The sequence below is a fragment of the Achroia grisella genome, unplaced genomic scaffold (genome assembly GCF_030625045.1).
Source record: "Achroia grisella isolate CSIRO2021 unplaced genomic scaffold, CSIRO_AGI_Agris_v1 utg168, whole genome shotgun sequence".
Lineage (NCBI taxonomy): Eukaryota > Metazoa > Arthropoda > Insecta > Lepidoptera > Pyralidae > Achroia > Achroia grisella.
In genome coordinates this window covers 331,009-351,929 of record NW_026712669.1, presented here as the reverse complement: position 1 = coordinate 351,929, position 20,921 = coordinate 331,009, and the positions used below count along the sequence as shown (strand labels likewise).

Genomic DNA, 20,921 nt, shown 5'->3' with positions numbered 1-20,921 from the left:
ATTTGACAGAGTATGTATGTATGAAATTATGACATTTATGCAGACAGATTCACATGTACCGCATTATCTGTAGTATTGAAGGTTTTTGTGACTTTGTCACGTATTTGTGGTAATGACAGGATATGATTAGAGGTGCGTGACACGAGTTATTAAGTTCCAAGTTTGTTTTCAATGATATCATGCAATTTATACTGTACTAGCTGTACTCGCGACTTCATCCGCGTGGAATTTAACTTTATTTTTCTAAATTAAAAGATTTTTTCTAAAATAAAATACCCTAATTTACTCCTTATTACATCAGCTACCTGCCCGTTAAAATCGGTCCAACCATTTCAGAGATTAGACGGAACAAACAGAGAGGCAGACAAAAATTGTAAAAAATGTTATTTTGGTGTACCGTATTTATATTCATATGCATGTAGTAAAAAACGGTTATTTCGATATTACAAACAGACACTCCAATTTTATTTATATGTATAGATGTATAGATTATCATAACCACGTTCATATCGAGTCTACTACAATTATAGTCTCTTGGTTCTTTAGTTTTTAAATACATAAATATAGGCTACCTTTGTACATATCTTTTTATATAAAAATTACGTGTCACCTTGTTTGTCCGCTATAGACTCCTAAACTACTGAACCGATTGCAAATTTGATTTATACATTGTGTGCAATTTGATCCAACTTCAAGATAGGATAGCTTACATCTCAATTTATAGTCGCAATATTATTTTATTCAAGAACCTTAGCCACAGCAACGTGAGGCCTGGATTACTAGTATACACATATATATCACAGATAACATAATATTACATAGTATATATAAACTAACCTTTAATCGCGACTGCGCCTGCATTTTTAGATAAAAATATAGAACACCATGTATAGAAACATGATGTATATAGAGAACACCCAGGCCAATACAAACAATCCTACTCAGAAATAATAATACTCTTTATTTACAGCTCACAACGAATCTTACAATGTAAAAATTGTACATTGCAAGGAACCGAACTGACGACCGTCAGAAGTAAGGCGGTGTGTATATCACTGCACCATCGATTTTTTTTCGGATTATTCTAATGCTGTTGGCCGCAGCTGGCCTTTACAGCTTCACCGGACGATAGGGGGCAAGTGCAGATGGCACTCCAAACCTGCGGAAGAACTTATGGAGCGGCTGAAGGCCAACTCCCGCCTGACGGATACGACTTTAGTCTGAGGGCACCACTAGGAGTTCGAACCTCAGCTCAGGCCGTCGTAACATTGGTCCCCGTTTGAATTGGAAGGGGATCGATCGGAGGGGTATATATACATACACACATTTAACATACATATTACAAATATATATGTAGGTACCTATATATCTACATATACATACACACACATACACACGCAAAACAATTACAAACAATCGTCTATAAAAAATCATTTTTTTATAGTAAGAATATTTGCTAAGGTGCGTACAGATTCCAACGGTATCTTAAATACCTGATTTGACATAGATTGAACAAACATTGACTCTTTCGGTATTACAAAATTCCAAAAAAAACATTTGACGACCTCGGTGATCTAGCGGTCAAGCACACCGCTTTACGTCCGATGGTCGCGGGTTCGATTCCTCGCACGGCACAAACATTTGTATTCATGAGTATGATTGTTTGTATCGCTCTGGGTATTTTCTATGTACAATATGTATGTATTTACGAAAAAAAAACATATCTATGTATTTGTATCAGTTGTCAAGTACCCATAACACAAGCTTTAGGTAGCTTAATTTGGATCTAGATGGCGCTGTGTGAATTGTACAGAGATTATTTATTTATTATTTATTTATTTTAAAATATTAGGATTATCGAGCGAGCATCGAAGCCGCTAAATGCTTTTAAATACTGCACCTGACATTACACCTTTTAATTTTCTGTACGCACTCACGCGATCAGTTTACCACAAAACGAGATAAGGTTTTATGACTCTGTTCAGGATTTTAATGAACGTACGTTCTCCTTAGTAGCGGCAATTGTTGCGACTCTAACTGGCAGTTTTCTTTAGGGTAATAATAATTATTATTATTAATACTACAGGTGTTATACCAAAACAGATGCATCAGTCTATAAATACCCTGAACTTGCCTCATAGTATATACTGCCAACTACAGAAGGCTATAATCCTAAATACATGCCACGTAGTCAGAAAATTTCTACAGACAGATTAGGCCGATATTTATAGTACACTAGCTTTTGCCCGCGGCTTCGCTCGCGTTAAACTATCTCCTTAGGGGTGGAATTTATCAAAATCCTTTCTTAGGGGATGCCTACGTCATAGTAGCTTTATGCAAAGTCTCAGCCCGATCGGTTTAAAATTGACAAAGTTTCATACAAACTTTCATCCCCTATTTTATCAAAATCCTTTCTTAGCGGATGCGTATGTCATGACATGCAGGTAGCCTGCATGCTAAATTTCAGCCCGATCCGTCCAGTGGTTTGGGCTGTGCGTTGATAGATCACTATGTCAGTCACCTTTGAGTTATATGTATTTCGATATAATCTATTCAAAATATAACAATTGTTATATACTTGGCTTAGGCCCATACATACCAAAATAACCGGCAAAAGCCGAGATTGAAAATAATAAAAATAAAAATTATTAATAAGTTAATAATAATAATAACATCAAACAGCACCATCTAGCCCCGAAGTAAGCGGAGCTTATGTTATGATAACTGATACATGTACGTAGATTTTTTTTGTAAATACGTACATATTATGTATAAAAAAGCATCTAGACCCATCCCCGATTTCAGTATAAGAATACACACGTATCCCTGTAATCAAGAAAAACATTTACCAACACATTGTAAATGCACCGAATTGGAATATGTTGATAAAATTAAGTACCTCGGAGTATTAATGAATAACAAATTAAATTGGACTCCTCACATCTCGTATACTGCAAAAAAATTAGAAAACTTATAATAATATTTAGAAATCTAAGGGAAGTTGCTAACAAGGATCTGATTCTGCCAACTTTTAAGGCGTTATGTCAATGTATTATTAATTACTGCATCTGTACGTGGGGATGTGCCTCAAAATCATATTTAATTGAACTTGAGAGAGCCCAAAGGGCGGTGATTAAAGATATGTTTTCGCTACCATATAGACATCCTACAACGCTGGTATACGAACATGCTGATGTTTTGTCAGTGCGTAAAATGTTCATATATCAGTGTTTAAGACGATATCATCGTGTAAGTAAGTGTAAGTGCCAGCAATAACATGTGAACCAAAACGCATTATTAGAAAATTTAAATATCCAATTCCATTTGTGAAAACAACATTTGCAAAAAAGTAGTTTAATTATATAGCACCTCGGTTATACAATGCACTTGCTGGCAAGGATAATGATAAATTAAAGGATAAATCTAATCATGATATAAAAAAGATTATTTTGAAATGGCTAAAACCACTTGAATATGAAAACTGTGAAACACTAGTGTCCCCGTATTAGTATTGGTATTAATATTTATCTCTCCTTCTTCTTCTCTTATCCTCTCTCTCACACACACACACACACACACACACACACACACACACACACACACACACACACACACACACACATACACATACACTTTGCAAGTAAATAATGATAAGCTTGTATTGTTACCTTATTTAATTGTCTTTTTATAAATTGTAATTCCAAACATTGTGAATTGTAATATAGGGAACTGGTACCTAAAATACAAGTTTCTACTTAGTTTAGGTACCGGGGAACAATTTAAATTGTAAATATTGGATGCAAAATAAAATTATTATTATTATTTATTATTGTTATTATTATTATAAAAAACACCCAGACTGACACAATTTTTTTATTTTTATTACTGACACAAACAATCATACTGAATACAAATGTTTGCGCCGTGCGAGGAATCGAACCCGCGACCATCGGAAGTAAGGCGATGTGCTAAACCGCTAGTCCGAGGCCGTCATATAAGATATAAAAATGTCTGGATAAGATTAAAAAATAATATAAAAGATTATAATTCTTCAATGCTGCACGTAAGTTAAAAAGTAAATAAATAGATTTGTTTATTCTATGTACTTATGCATATTACCTTGAGAGTGAAACCGGTCCGAGTAACAAGAAAGGTAATACACCAATAAATGTATACTTTATTAAACAAGTGTCAATGATCAGAAGCAAGGTTATTTTATATGTTACTAGCTGTGTCCGCGACTTCACGTGGTTAATATTCAATTTACACTCAGCCCGAGTGGGTAGGGAAGTGGGCAGGGAAGTGAGCAGCGCGAGAGTGTAAACACGAGTGGAAACACTTCGCATGCCATTGTCGCTGCCACTCGCGTTGCCCAGCGCTCCCTCGATTGTCGGTTTTTCGTGCGCGAGTCAAAGGACTGGCAGCGCGAGTGGCAGCGTGTTTTTACATTCAGCCCTCTCGCTCAGTTGTCGCCCGGCAATAGTTCCGGCAGCGCGAGTGGCAGGGGAAGCGGCTGAATGTAAACGTAGCATAACAAACACACTATGGCAGATCATTTAAAGAGGAATAATTCTTTCACACATATTAATATAATTTCATAAGTTCCTTGCTCATTATTCCTGTAATGAATCTGCAATTCACAAAATTGTGAAGTATGTGGTACAATAGAGGATGTTTATCATTTGCTGATGGAGTGTGTCAGGAACGAGAGTCTACGACATGGAATAACGTCAGACCATGAAATAAATATATTAGATGTTGGTGCCATACAAACTGATTTAGCCGATCCTTCGGGCGGTGCGACTAAGGCAATTTGTTCACTGGTGAGGTAATGGAGTGATTGGTTTTAGGGTACAATGGGACTGACATGTACTTAGATGGTACAAAAGTCCCTAAATTTAAAAATAAATTTAAAAAAAAAAAAGAATCTGCGTTCCGAAAGAGTGGTAGAATAAGAAATATAACTATTAAGCACTTCTTATAAACAACAGTTACCATTTACCAACATGTGCCAACCACTTACCATACCAGTTACATAAAAAATATGCAAAAGTATGCAGAATCATTAATATGAACATACTCTCGAGTCCGCAAATGAATGTTTTTTGTCCCTCGCCTTTGCTACGTCATACAAATTTTTTTCATTATTTTTTACTACACTTAACATTTATAAACAGGTTTCAAATCAAATACTTTATTGCATATAAAAAAATATTACACATTAGCTGATCAGCGGACCTTCGTCTGCATCACACTTGCCTGACATTTATAAAATTCAAAAATCATTTATTCACGTAGGACATTTTAGCCGCTTATGAACGTCAAGTTTTTACATTATAATTTTTTTTCCCTACCGTCCAGTTCGGTATATAGAATATAGAATAGAATAGAATAGAATAGAAAATCATTTATTCAAATAAACTTAATTTAAGCACTTTTGAATAGTCATAACAATTTGTTTTTATCTACCACTCGTTCGGAAAGCTGTCTCATCACAAGAAGAACGAGCAAGAAACTTGTGATATAGATCCAATTGAGAAGAACTGGCAAGAAACTCAATTGAATTACTTTTTTTTTAAAAGCCAAAAAGTTTAATTACATTGTATAGGTTATATAGGTGTCTATGTCTAACATTAAATGAAAATATCGGGCGAAATATAATGAAAATATCGTTATATTTCGCCCAATTTACATAATATCTTATCAAATTATTTCAGTAGTGTTGCACGAAACAATAACAAAAATTCATCCGGTACGGTAGGGAAAAAATTTAAATTATAATGTAAAAATTTGACGTTCATAAGCGGCCAAAATGTCCTACATGAATAATAATAATAATCTCAGGACAATTCACACAGCGCCATCTAGACCCAAGTTAGGCTAGCTAAAGCTTGTGTTATGGGTACTAGATAACTGTTATATACACAGACCGATACAAACAATCATACTCATGAATACAAATGTTTGTGCCGTGCGAGGAATCGAACCCGCGACCATCTGTCGTAAAACGGTGTGCTAGACCGCTAGACCACCGAGGTCGTCGTCATGAATAAAAGATTTTTAATTTTTAATTTTTAATCCATACGCGTTTATAATATTAGTAATCATATTGTTACTCAACTCTGTATATTTATTTGAACCCGTGATCATTAGATGTAAGGCGGTGCTAAACCATTAGACCAGCAAGGCCGATGTTTCATTCATTTCTATTGCTATTGGGCCACTAGCCCCATTTCTGTCTCCATAGTGTAAGTCTTTGTATTCATTAAATATATTTACTGTTATTTTCGTCTAGAACAATAAGAGGCTTAGAATGCTCCCCTCCGATGATGATCTCCCGTTCAATTCTAACGGGGATCGAAATTACGACGGCCTGAGCCGAGGTTCGAACTCCTAGCTGTGCCCTCACATTAAAGTCGTATCCGTCAGGCGGGAGTTGGCCTTCAGCCGCTCCATAAGTCCTTCCGCGGGTTTGGAGTGCCATCTACACTCGCCCCCTATCGTCCGGTGAAGCTGTAAAGGCCAGTTGCGGTCAACAGTATTAGAGTAGTCCGAAAAGAAATGTTCTAACAACTAGAAGGACTTGTTAGTATTGTGAACTTAACACCATTGCTAGCAACGACCTTTGTCAGGTGGATGTCCACACGGCTCCCCCTGGAAACTATCACTGACCTGAACTCATGCTAATCCTATTATCCTGACTGATACGATGCCTACTACGTATCGTAATTCGGTAGACCAGGCGTGTGCACTATTCCATTATCATCCAATAAAAAAACAGCGAGCAGTGGGGGACAGGCATTTTTAGTAATGGTAAATAGTAACACCACATCTCCAAAGTTCCTCTTCTTCCTCATCTCCATCTTAGGTCCAACATGCAGTACCCCTGGAAACCATCATGGTGAATTCCTGGTAAATTCGTCCCGAGGGGCTAATAGGCCTAATTTCATGCTCATCTTATCATCCTCCATTGGTGCCCTGCCATTGTATACTGTTAGCGCGGGCGAGTGTACCGCTCCATTATCATTAAAAAAAAGATGTTTTCCAGGGCGAACTGTATAGATACCCAATGTACCATAACATTTCCAGGAAGGCATTCAATAATCCGAGTTGTACTGATTGCGGGAATGGGATTGTTAGTAATGTGGACTGATGACCTCATTGCCTCATAAATTAGGTCATGTTGACCTATACGTGGTTCCCTTAGTGGATCATGATAAATTCCTAGTGAATTTGTCATGATGGGCTCACTGTACTGACTGGTTCATCTTATTATCCTCCACTGGTGCCCCGACAGAGAAAACCATTAGCGCAGGCGGGTGCACCTTTCCATTATCATCCATAACAAAACCATAATGATTTTCAGGGGGACCGTATGGATGTCAACCTGATGAACAATTGTCAGGTCCAATAATCCCGAGTTGTACTAATAGGGGGAAAGGGGATTGTTAGTAATGTGGACTGATGATCTCATTGCTAGCAATGTACCATGTCAGGTTGACCTCCACGCGGTTCCCCCTGGAAACCATCGTGACAAATTACTGATGAATTTGTCACGATGGGCTAACTGGCCTGACCTCATGCTCATCTTATCATCCTCCACTGGTGCTCCGCCAGCGTAAACCATTAGCGCAGGCGGGTACCAATCCATTATCATCAATTAAAAAAAAAAACCCCCAAGCGGTTCTTTCTGGAAATTTGTCACGATGGACCAACTTACCTGACCTATTCATCTTATCATCTTCCACTGGTGCCCCGCCAGCATATACCGTTAGCGAAGGCATTCCATTATCATTAATTAACAAACCACGAGCATTGAATACCGAAGAAACCACACTACTTATGATAAACAAATTTGTATAAGAACTAGATTGTAGGACAAACCGTCTAGTATAAGAATGGTATGGATAGTTGAAAGTTGTTTTTTACCCGAGCATGTGACACTAATCCGTAATGTACATTAAGATGCGTTCATACAACTTAGGATTACTGAATCATGCAATGTATGGTACATTACCAGCAAGTGATTGTCGTAAAATGTTGTTTAACTAAAGTTAGTAATTCGTTTTTTAATTACGTATGGTCTTACAGCAAAATACCAGAGTCTGTTATAAATCTGCCTGAAAAAAGATTAAATGTAAAACATTTCCTTTGTAAAAAACTTACTATAAAATTGAAGAATTTGTTAACGACAATAATGTTAATGTTAAGAAAAACTTTAAATCCGTAGCACTGACAATATTATCTGATTACACTAATATGATACACAATACACAATAGATGTTTTTTTTATATAATAATTACAGTATAACAAGTAATTATTATATAATCAACATAGAAATTGTGTATCATTATTAGTGTAATCAGATAATATTGTCAGTGCTATGGATTTAAGTTTTTCTATAAAAACATTATTATCGTTAACGAATTCTTCAATTTTATAGTAAGCTTTTTTGCAAAGGAAGTCCTTTATCTGGCAGATTTATAACAGACTCTGGTATTTTGTTGTAAAACCTCATCCAATTGCCATAAAACGAATTCCTAACTTTAGCCAAACGACTAGGTTTAGGTAAAATCAGTTTGTTATTGTTACGAAAGCTTTTATTAGTGGATTCACCTTCGTTGTGTGAACGAGGTTTTACAGAAACAAATTATTGTTTACAATGTAAAAGCGATTAATATTAATACACAGTGCAAATACATTGAAGGTTGCTCCATAATCATAATAAATACATAAATAAAATTAACTATTAATAGAAAAATAGTAATACATACCACAACAGTGTAACGGACCACTGCCTGTTCATTTATTTATGTTCATACATATCAATTAAAATCCCTATTAAAAATGGAGGTTAATGGAATAAGGGTGAAAATTTACAGTTGTATGTATTTTTCAATTAAATCAAAATCGTCATAAAATATTAAACATATTTAGAGATGGGTCACTTTATTATGATGATGAGATGCATTTAAAATAGATGTTGTTCGATGGCGAGCATCGAACATCTATTTTTATTACCTACTCGATCTGAACACGAAATTTGATGAAAATCGGTAAAGCCGACTCTGAGGAGTTTGGTAACAAATTTCATTTCATCATAACAATTTATATTGTGATGAATTTTATTATATATCACAATTTTAATTAATTAATTATATGCCTAAAATAACAAACACCGCTCAAAGGTGACTGACATAGTGATCTATCAACGCACAGCCCAAACCACTGGACGGATCGGGCTGAAATTTGGCATGCAGGTAGACGTTATGAAGTAGGCATCCGCTAAGAAAGCATTAATTTGATTAATTTTGACAATTTTAAACCGATCGGATAAAATAGACGTAGGCATCCCCTAAGAAAGGATTTTGATAAATTCCACCCCTAAGGAGATAGTTTAACGCGAGCGAAGCCGCGGGCAAAATCTAGTGTACTATAAATATCGGCCTAATCTGTTTGTAGAAATTTTCTGACTACGCGGCATGTATTTAGGATTATAGCCTTCTGTAGTTGGCAGTATATACTATGAGGCAAGTTCAGGGTATTTATAGACTGAATATCGGGCTAATAGAAGATCGGGCTGAGACTTTGCATGCATAAAGCTACAATGACGTACGCATTCCCTAAGAAAGGATTTTGATAAATTCCACCCCTAAGGAGATAAATTAACGCGAGCGAAGTCGCGGGCAAAAGATAGTTAGATATATTAGGTATATAACTATAATTACAGGTATAGGTTGAGGTAAAACAGATATTGCCGTTTATATGCCTTATCTCCACCCTTTGGCTGGGTTACGGGAATTCGCGAGCAGTCTTCCGCAATCCCGGAAACGCGATATCTCCTTGAAACCTGTGGTTAGTTCATCTTAAATTTTGTCATAACTGAGCTGACTTTATCCTCATCCTTTCATCATCCACTGTTGGTCTAACAGCGTACACAGTTATCATCTACACATATAAATGAAATTAGAGTGTCTGTTTGTAATATTGAAATAACCGTTTTTTACTACATGCATATGAATATACGGTACATATACCAAAATAACATTTTTTACAATTTTTGTCTGTCTGTCTGTCTGTTTGTTCCGGCTAATCTCTGAAATGACTGGACCGATTTTGACGGAATTTATTTTGGCAGGTAGCTAATGTAATAAGGAGTAACTTAGGCTACTATTGTTTTAGAAAAAATCTCTCGTTTTAAATTCCACGCGGACGAAGTCGCGTGTGCAGTTAGTAGTCAAAAAAAGCTAATTCTCTAAATTAGCACAACGTGGATTAGAACGCCGATCTCATTTATGTGCATTTATGCGGAAGTGGCTATTATGATATATTAAAATATGCAAGTTAATCGATATAATTATATATCGATTAACTATATCGATTTATTAAATATTAATCATATCGATTATGTAATGTTTTATAATCGTCTAAAAGTAAAGCTGGTACAGATCATTGTGCACATAAAAATCATAAACTTAAATAAACTACCCACTTGTTTCGTTAAAAATATTTCTTAACATAGTATAAACAAAGTCATCGCCGCTGTCTGTTCACTTATATGTACATATCTTTTAAATTACGCAACGCATTTTAATGCAGTTTTCAGCAATAGATAGAGTGATTCAAGAGGAAGGTTTATATGTATAATACATGCGTGTTAAGCTATATAACAAGCCGAGAAATTAAAGATTTGTAATGCATCCATGCGAAACCGCAATAGCTAAACTAAAACAAAACTAGCTGTAGACGCGACTTCGTCCGCATGGAATTTAACTTTATTTTTAAAATAAAAGTAACCTAAGTTACTTCTTATTTGTTCCGGCTAATCTCTGAAATGGCAGTAACCGATTTTGTCGGGTTTTTTTTTGGCAGGTAGCTGATGTAATAAGAAGTAACTTAGGCTACTTTTATTTTAAAAATAAAGTTAATTTCCATGTGGACGAAACATGGAATCAGAGATTAGCCGGAACAAATAGACAGACAGACAAACAATTGTATAAAATGTTATTTCAATATTACAAACAGACACTCCAATTTTATTTATATGTAAACATGATATTGTAAGAACTAAAATGTGTAAATAAATTTCAAGTAAATTACTCCTATTGACAGTCGATAGTATAAAATATAATAATGTTTAGAAATAGAAATAATCCTTATCAAATAAACTAGTATAACTCTTTTGAATAGTCGTATTTTTTATTCTACCGCTCACTTTTAAAAGCAGTCCTATTACAAAAAGAACGAGGAAAAAAATAACGGGTTGCTCTTTTAAATAAATGTTGTTCAACTAATATATATAATATATAAGGTATATATGATACTCTTTATACATATAGGTAATAAAATAAAAGTAAACTTTACGATCAGGGCACGACTGAATAAACAGGTAATATGTATTTCGAACAGAAAAAAAAACATTAACACGGCTGGCAATGGAAGTGAATGTATAACATAGAAAAAACACAGGATTTTTTTTCTCTTTCAATCTGCAATCAGTCCCAGAACTATGAGCATATTTATTGGGTGTGGGAACTAAGAATGGAGTGTCCACCCCAGCGGGAGGATCTACTCCTTAAGCATACTGCAAACATTACACAATGTCGCTTCTTTTTAGTCGGTAAAGAAGAAAAATATAAAAGTAAAAAATTGTGCATATATTCAAATTCAAAAATCATTTATTTGTATAGGACATTTTAGCCGCTCATGAACGTCAAATTTTTTATAAAATTTAGTTTTAATTAATCCTAAAAATATGGTTCAGAATAAGAAACTGATAAGCACTATAAAAGGTCTGTCGTTAACAAACACACTTAAAAGAAATAGTAACTTAAATACATACTCGGGATTTATAAAATTTACAATATCTCATCGAGATCTCATATATAAATTAAATGCAAAAAGAACTTTTACTGACTTCAAAATAGCAGTTATAGAATCAAACTAACTTAAATTAGGTCTTTATTATAAGGTATTTATTATACTCGGAATTTATAAAATTTACTTAAATTATATAACTATCTCAGATAGAAATATATATATAAATATACAAATAAAATACAAAAAGAACTTTTACTGACCTCAAACTAGCAGTTTTTGATTCGAACACATAAATTAATTCACAGCACAACACGTATTCACCTAGTCTCAGTATGGTTAACGTCGCACGCAGTTTCGATTTCACAAGGCGAAACGACCGGCGTATGCGCATTCATGTCCTAAACTAACTATCGATAGAAGGTACAGACTTAATGAGTGAACGTTATTGAGGATTTTTTTGTTTTATTTTGCAATAACATTATGTAATATTTATTTACATGAGTAGGGTTGCCAGTTATACATAAATAGCCATGGCAAAAAAAGTATGTAATGACAAAAAATACCTTTTACGTGCTAAGATATCCAAGAACTCACGGAAACGATTTATTAAGACCTATATCTTGAGTACAGCTTTGTATGCGTGTGAAACGTGGTCATTAACTCAAAAAGAAAAGGACAAACTGGAAGCTTTTGAAATGTGGTGCTGGTGAAGGATGGAAAGAATTCGCTGGACAGATAAAGTAAGAAATGAAGAAGTAAGCACAGGGTGAAAGAATAAAGGTAGATATTGAATGCTATAGAAAGTAGAAGAGGAATGTTGAGGCACTTGATACGGCACGATGAATTTTTAAAACTAATTATTGAGGGAAAGATAGAAGGAAAGAGGGGGAGAGGAAGACCAAGGCACAGCTACATCGAACAAATTAAAGACAGTATTGAAGTCGTGTCGTATCAAGGCTTAAAGAGTATGATGGAAGATCGTGGAAAGTGGCAAGAGCTCCACCGACAAGAGCGTTGCTCTTAAGTTTATGAATGAATGAGGGTTGCCAGATCGCCAAACCTAATAGCCGGAGGGATGGAGATTGTTAGTAATGAGGACGTGTAGGATTGCCAGATGGAATAGCCGCATGGTGGAAAAAAGGGATCGATTCGAAATGTAGATTAATAAATGTACCATGTCATGTTGACCTCCACGCGGTTGCACCTGGAAACCATCGTGACAAATACAAGGTGAATTACCACGTATACTGTTAGTGTAGGCGGGTGCGCCATCATTCATAAGAAAAAAATAGCCGGACAGACAAGCCAGTTTTTTGGGAATTCTAACTACGTACGTATGTTTGGCCGGAATTTTGGACAAAAAGGCCGGTCACTAGGGTGTCCGGCATTTTTAGACATTATGATGCAGGCGTTAACAAAGATTTTGTGTCTCAGTATTAATAGGTACGAGAAAAAAAGTGTACGTAAAATCCAGTTTTTTTTTATTATTATTGTAAATCTTACAAAATAGTAATGAAATATAAATATAATCGAATGCAAAATCCGTCTCCTTATTATTATTAATCAGACAAAAATAAATTAGATAAACATTTACTAATATTTTTAAATCGTTCTTCAATTCTAATGAAAGGCAATTGCATAAATAAGTTTCATTTACTTGCTGTTACTTCAATATAAAAAAAAAACAGAAAAAACGGATTAAACAAAACAATATTTCTTCTTTTTAAGTTAAATAATAAATATAATTATTTGTTTTGAAATATAAATAAGAATTTTTACATTATTTTTATTGTAAAAGAAACCTACCGGACACGCAATCAGAAAGCCTAATTATGTATGTATGTTCGGCTTTATCCGGACGCCTGGCAACCCTACACGAGTGGATAGCTAGATGCCAATTTATTCGCTATGATATTTAGAGAGGAAATACTTATGAGTGTAACATATTGAGATATTCGATTGAATGACGTAAAGGCAGTAGTTGAAGGTAGAATTAAAAAAAATATTATAGATGCATAGTAAAATTTATTATGTAGCCAAATTTAATTGGTCAATGAACATTTTATCATCTGCAATTTAATTTTTCTATATTATATAACTAAAAAAACCCAAAATCAGCATGTTATATCAAAACATTACTCTGTGTTTACAGACATTTAATGTTGTGTCACACCACTTTACTTCCGATGGTCGCGGGTTCTATTCCTGGCACCTACAAACATTTGTATTCATGAGTATGATTGTTTGTATCGGTCTGGGTGTTTTCTATGTAATATATATTTTTTTTATGGATGATATCTAAATATATATAACTCAAAGGTGACCGACTGACATAGTGATCTATCAACGCACAGCCCAAACCACTGGACGTATCGGGCTGAAATTTGGCATGCAGGTAGATTTTATGACGTAGGCATCTGCTAATAAAGGATTTTGATTAATTCTATCCCTAAGGGGATAAAATAGGGGATGAAAGTTTGTCAATTTTAAACCGAACGGGCTGAGACTTTGCATGCATAAAGCTACTATGACGTAGGCATCCCCTAAGAAAGGAATGTGATAAATTCCACCCCTAAGGGGATATTATTAACGCGAGCGAAGCCGCGGGCAAAAGCAATGATAACGGTTTACGCAGGGGCACCAGTGGAGGATGATCAGATGAGCGTAAGATCAGGTTATCTGCCCTGATCTTGCCTATCGTGGTAAATTCACTACATGTACAACCGAGGCGAGTCATCCATTAAAAAATTTAAATGTGCAAATGTCTATCAAAGGCATTCCGCGCAGATTGTAACGGTCGAATGATAGCCTTCACCTCGATATCCAAGGATTTGTCCGCCCGGCAGATGTAGTTATATAAATTATTGACGTTTAAGGAGCCTACAGAGTCGTCTGACGTAAGTTTATTTTTTTAATAAAACCGAAAAGTCATAGATTAAAAATTAAAATATTCTATACTCTGTTTTTTAATGTCAAGACACAAAAAGTATAGCTATTCAAAGGGTCAACGCTGCCAGTATGTTCGGAACCTTGCCTAAAGAGACTCCTTTTAATAATATATTTTAGTTACTATATTATATTTTTTAAGATTTTAGTTTTAGGATAATAATGTTAGTTAGTTATGTATTTCCAACAGATAAAAACATTGTTACGGCTGGCAACGGAAGTGAATATACAGTATATTAGAATGTCTTTGACACAACTTATAAAAAATAACAAAAATATAAAATTGTATAAATCAAATTAAAAAATCATTGATTATACTAGGACATTTTAGGCGCTTATGAACGTTACATCTTTAATAAAATTTAATTAAAACGAAAAGTTATAAATGTATAAAAAATAAAAATGACCTACACTCTTTTTTTAAATCTCGAAGCCCTATTTGACAAAACCTGTGTTGCCAGCTTATGTTAAATTTAAAAATAGATCGCGAGTTAATACGAATTACCAATTCTTATAGATTATTCGGAAATAATGTGTTTGTAAAGGTGTTTAATTAAAATGCATTAACACGAAATTAATAAAGTATAGGTATTAATGAATATACAGTTAATGTATCAAAGTATATATTTTTTAATTGATTTTACTACTTTTTCATAAAACAAATGTATGTAAAACCTTCGTATGTTGTCATATTTCATATAATATACACTTATATGAAATACTTAGTTGTTTGAACGGAAAAAAATGTAGTTTGTAGTAATACTATAATAATTACTAGGTACATGTAAGGAAATGAGCGGTGAAACTATGTAGCACAATGCCACACCTTCCGATATGATACCGTGTATATGAATTTCCCGTGAGGATATACTATCCCACGAGGATATGTTTTATCTAGAAATGTAACGAAGTTGCTGATTTTTTTTTCATCTACGTACTAACTAAGTTAACTTAGCTTGTATTGTGGGTACTAGATAATTGATACAAATATATAGATGTTGCGGGTGAGTTATACGATGTTGGTGGTCGAGACGATGTATATTACAGATGATAATAAACTGACAATATGTACATAGAAATAATGATCTTATATACTAAATAACAATAGGAAAATGTAAGGTGGGGTGACACAGTTTAGACACGGTAGTGCTTAGTAGACAATATTGAATTTGTCTTACTAGACATTATTATTTTAATGTATCTAGGTGACTGTGTCTCATAATAGATATATTTTTTTCTTCGTAAATACATGCATACTATATATAAAATACACCCAAACAGATATAAAGAATCATACTCATAAATACAAATGTTTGTGCCGTGCGAGAAATCGAACCCGCGACCATCAGATGTAAGGCGGTGTGCTAAACCGATAGATCACCGAGGCCGTCAAATATTTGAGTATTTCGTCGGTCGGGTAGTATTTAGTCCATAGACAAGCTGTCGATATTATAAGTTTTCCTGGTAATTTATATGATTAATAAACAGATACACATATTTGCTCGTAGAATAGTAACAGGCGCTATTTATTCATATAATAATTCGAATATTGGATTAACCAACTGCAAATACAAAAGTTTGTAAGTTTGAATGTTTGTTACTCTTTCACTTAAAAACCACTAAACAGATTTTGATGAATCTTTGCAGCAATATAGCTTACACATCAATAACATATAGGCTATATTTTTTATTTAAATTTATATATTGAATAGTTAGTATATTATAACAATTACATACTTATTTGATTAAATAGATATCATCATTGTGTATTTATAAGCTTGGTGACGGATTAGCTACGAGTATCTATAACGATGAATCAAGTCTTAGATTAACACATTTCTCTCCTCTTGAATCAACTTTCCACAGGTAGTATCAGTTTTTCAATTGTTTTTCAAGTATTATAAAGTTATTTTATTGAATTCAGGATGCGGATGTAAGGTATTTATAAAATGGGCCATTCATTTTATAAATACCTTATAAACTAACATACACAAGAAATAATAATAAAATATAATGTGTCCTCATGGCACTGATGACGGCAATCTACCACGGGTCCGCAGATACACCAGCCCCTTCAGCCAGTAGTCCACCTTCATGAAGGTGGGGAACCGGCCCACTAACGCTTTGAAGCTCGCGTTGTGACTCGACTCCAGTTACATCACCCTCAGTGTCAGGTTAGTTTTGGTCCGGATGTAGTCGACGATGTCCTGCTCCTTTGAGTAGGCGAGACAGGTAAATCGTCGTGGTCAGTGTTGAGACTCGGAATAAATAGTTGGGCCCTATCGGTGCTCTGCCACAATGGTTTCGATTGCAATGTGGATGTAGACTTATTGAGTCTACACCCACATGGGACCATGGGCCACATGGGACCTTGGCATACGGGTTGGAATCTAATAACCATTGGAGAAGTTGTAGTTAAGTTTCCGGATTGAATATTTGTAGTCTCTCACATGATAATTGTAACGGAATTGAACAAAATAATTTAGAACTATTAAGTAAGTTAACTAAAACCAATAAATTCTACAATGAACATTCATTCATTACTAATTTAAGAGCCCACAAGAGTCGGTGGAGTTCTTGAACTTCTTCACGATCTTTCATCAATCCCTTTAGTTGTTGATATGACACAACTCCAACTTTTTCCTTAATCTGCTTGATATCTGTGTCTTGGTCTTCCCCTTCCCCTCTTTCCGTTATTTTTACTTCAGTTCGTGTCGTATCAAGTGCCCCAACAGTTTTCCCTGCCTATACTCAATAATATTTATGATCTGTATCTTTTCTTTAACCCTTCTTTATTCCTTATTTTATCTTTCCAGATAATTATTTCCATCCTTTATTTCCACCCATCTATACTCAATAATATTTATGATCTGTATCTTTTCTTTAACCCTTCTTTATTTCTTATTTTATCTTTCCAGATAATTCTTTCCATCCTTAATTTCCCTCGTCTATACTCAATAATATTTATGATTTGTCTCTTTTCTTTAACCCTTCATTTCTTATTTTATCTTTCCAGCTAATTCTTTCCATCCTTTACATTGAACATAATTATACCAAATTTAATTACAGTTATAATTAAGTCTCTATATGCAGGTACATGAGATTTTATCGTAATTGTTGATAACAATGTTAATATCAATAGATGTGTCACCTTAAAGTTATGTACGAAAACGAATACAATTGTATACACAATACGGACGCAAAAGAAATTCAATTTGATAAGTATTAAAATTTAATCTAATCGCATTGCGTCAAGGAAAGTTATGCGGCATGGCTGTATCTGATAACGGCGGGTTACACGATGTATAACTATGATTCTATTAATTTAACGGTATTGTAACACTTACAATACCGTTTAATGGACTCCATTCTCCGCTATTAGCCTCTCATCTGGGCCGTTGTGCGTGTAGAGCCAGACTATTAAAGTAGCCAGTTATTCGCAGCCAAAAGCGCAGAAGTCTCCTGGTATTTTCACAGGCAAAGTTAGGAGAGCGAACCCCATGTGATGTAAGTTGGAGTCTATTCTCCGCAATTATCCTCTCATCCGGGAGCATCATCCTCTCATGTAGAGCCAGACTACTAAAGTAGCCAGCCAAACTCTTCCCAGAAGCGCAGAAGTCTCCTAGGGTCTTCACAGGCTTCACGAAGTGACCACACCGTTCACCGTTCCGAGGATTCGTGTTCATTGTGAGGCCACAGCAAGCACTCAGGATTACGTGAGCAGCCATCGGCCATTTCATCGGCTTCAAAACAGCCCCGACAAATCGGTCAACTGTCAGTAGCAGATATTGTGTAAAAGTGTTCATTTAAGGGACAGTGGCCCGCTATTGTCCCTATAATTATTTTGAGGTTATTTAACGGTATTTTGTATTATTATAATGGTTCATCAGTCATACTCGTGTATAGGTGCTGGCCTGTTCGGGTTATGGCAACTGATGAAATTATTTCCTTCTGACAATAATGCAATAGCGTATACTTGTGATCACAAGGTTCTCTCTAATTTAACACAAAATGAATCTGTATTTTTGTAATCATGTACAAGCTCATTTGAAAAGAATAAGAGCTGAGTTTCTTGTCTGTTCTTCTTAACTCGAAAACACTCCGAATTGACGTTAGATTTGACATATCATAAAAGTCTGTAATAGACCCACATAAATAAAGATATTTTGCGTTTGATTTTAGCAAACAAGGTGACGAATTACCTGATGGTAACCGTGGCCTATATACATGAACATCACGTTGTCATATGATACCGGCGATACTACTAATCTTCGTCTTCTTTCATTTCAATGACAACTAAATTTCCCCAGAATGTTGCGCATTTAGATCTTCCTTTGTGCAGGATGTTGGGCACAATAGATGGGCCTACTATACTACTAATACTAAAACCACACAACGGATTATGAAGCGGTTTTTTTTAAATAGATAGAGTGATTCAAGAAGGTATTTATGTATAATACATGTACACCCGATGTCGGGGCGAGTAGCTAGTTATACCTATAAAATAGTATACATAAACTTGTATTACAATCAGCCCGTGGTACCTCTGCGCTCCCTTCTTGAGAACTGAAGTGTTTTACTCTATAATTTCACTGCCCAATCTCACCTTTCCAGCACTACTTGCAAAACAAGCGACAGTCAGGTAACGGTATTCAAATTCACAACTTTGTACTCAGAGCACCTTTCGTGACACCTTGTGCCACCTTGGGGGTTATCAAGTTTACAAAATTATATAATAATAATAATAATACTTTATTTGCCAAATGTAGGTAAACAATAAGGTGTTATAAATGTGTTGTTGAGATCCGTACATTAACCTCGTAAGAGGTGTGCAAAATTTCAAATTGTAGGTACAATTAATGTTTAATGAAATAAAATCACTGTACTACGTCATCATACCGATAGTCATTAATCAATTGTCTTTACGTCAATGTATCAGTCAGGAAATCACCAACCGTGTAATAAGTTTTACCAATCAGTATATTTCTAAGAGCAGTTTTAAATTGATGGATACTACCAATAGATTTCAATGTTATGATTACAGTTGTGAAGTCATAAAAACAAAATTAGGTATTACATTATCAAGCCTTTGGGATCAAAGCCAATTAAATTTATCAATTTATAACACCTTCGATGCATTTTGAATGATTTTAAAAATGTGTATATTTAATCGTTTGTTATTAGATTTTCTTTATTTATAAATAACTAGGTACTCGCCCCGGCGTCGCACTGGTGTATTATCTATATTAATAATTTCGTCAAGAGGTACGGTAGACTCGAACGGAACCTTATGTGAATAACAAAACATAATAAAATATTGATTTCGAGTCGACAACATATATCCGCAAAATTCGTATTATGGAATATTTCGTTAAATTCTAATGACACTGACAAACAAACTGCAGTCACCATCTTTTCATGTCACTAGCTAACAACCAATCAACACATCGCTAGCGTTCTGATTACGTAAAACCACAGATAACATAATGTAAAACGAAACGTCTTAACGGAACCAATAGTGAATCTTAACAAAATTAAATATTTTTTTCAGTCGTTAACGTTTCACGGTAATATAGTTTTTGACACTTTTTTATGATAAAAGAGTATATAGTGTGCATGTATTTTTTCTTTAAACCTGAAATAGGCCGATTACAAATTTGACATTTACGATGTTTTTTTTTATACTACGATGGTGGCAAATTTTTATTATTACACACACATGTTGCTAGGTATTTGCATTTTTTAAATAAGATTATGAGACCGAGCGAAGCCGGGTTTTCATCTACTATATATATAAACATTCCTCGTGAATTACTCTATCTATTAAAAAAAACCGCTTCAAAATCCGTTGCGCAGTTTTAAACATTTAAGCATACATAGGGACGGACAGACAGCGACAGCAACTTTGATTTATACTATGTAATGATGATTTTCATTGTATTGCGAATCAATGAAGTTAGAATTGGGTGACAACTAGTATAAAAAAAATACAAAACTGATAAGTAAAATCAAACAGTTTAAATCTGCGAGTTTAATGTTCCTAATGTAATAAACATTAGATACCCTCCAACACATCATGTATTCATCTTTCGACATAAATTCACGATAGTATAATCAAATACCAATCAAATGTATACGTTATCAGATAAGACAG

At 34.6% G+C, this 20,921-nt stretch overlaps 1 protein-coding gene across 1 annotated transcript in view; it reads right to left on the bottom strand.

The window, feature by feature from the left end:
• The window catches only part of LOC131841415 (cationic amino acid transporter 2), a 49,411-nt gene extending 37,200 nt beyond the window's left edge, over positions 1-12,211 (bottom strand). Inside the window, exon 1 of the mRNA XM_059189732.1 lies at positions 12,082-12,211. The gene's annotated coding sequence lies outside the window, so the exon portion shown is untranslated. The remainder of the gene's footprint in view (positions 1-12,081) is intronic.
• Positions 12,212-20,921: the final 8,710 nt, after the last annotated feature.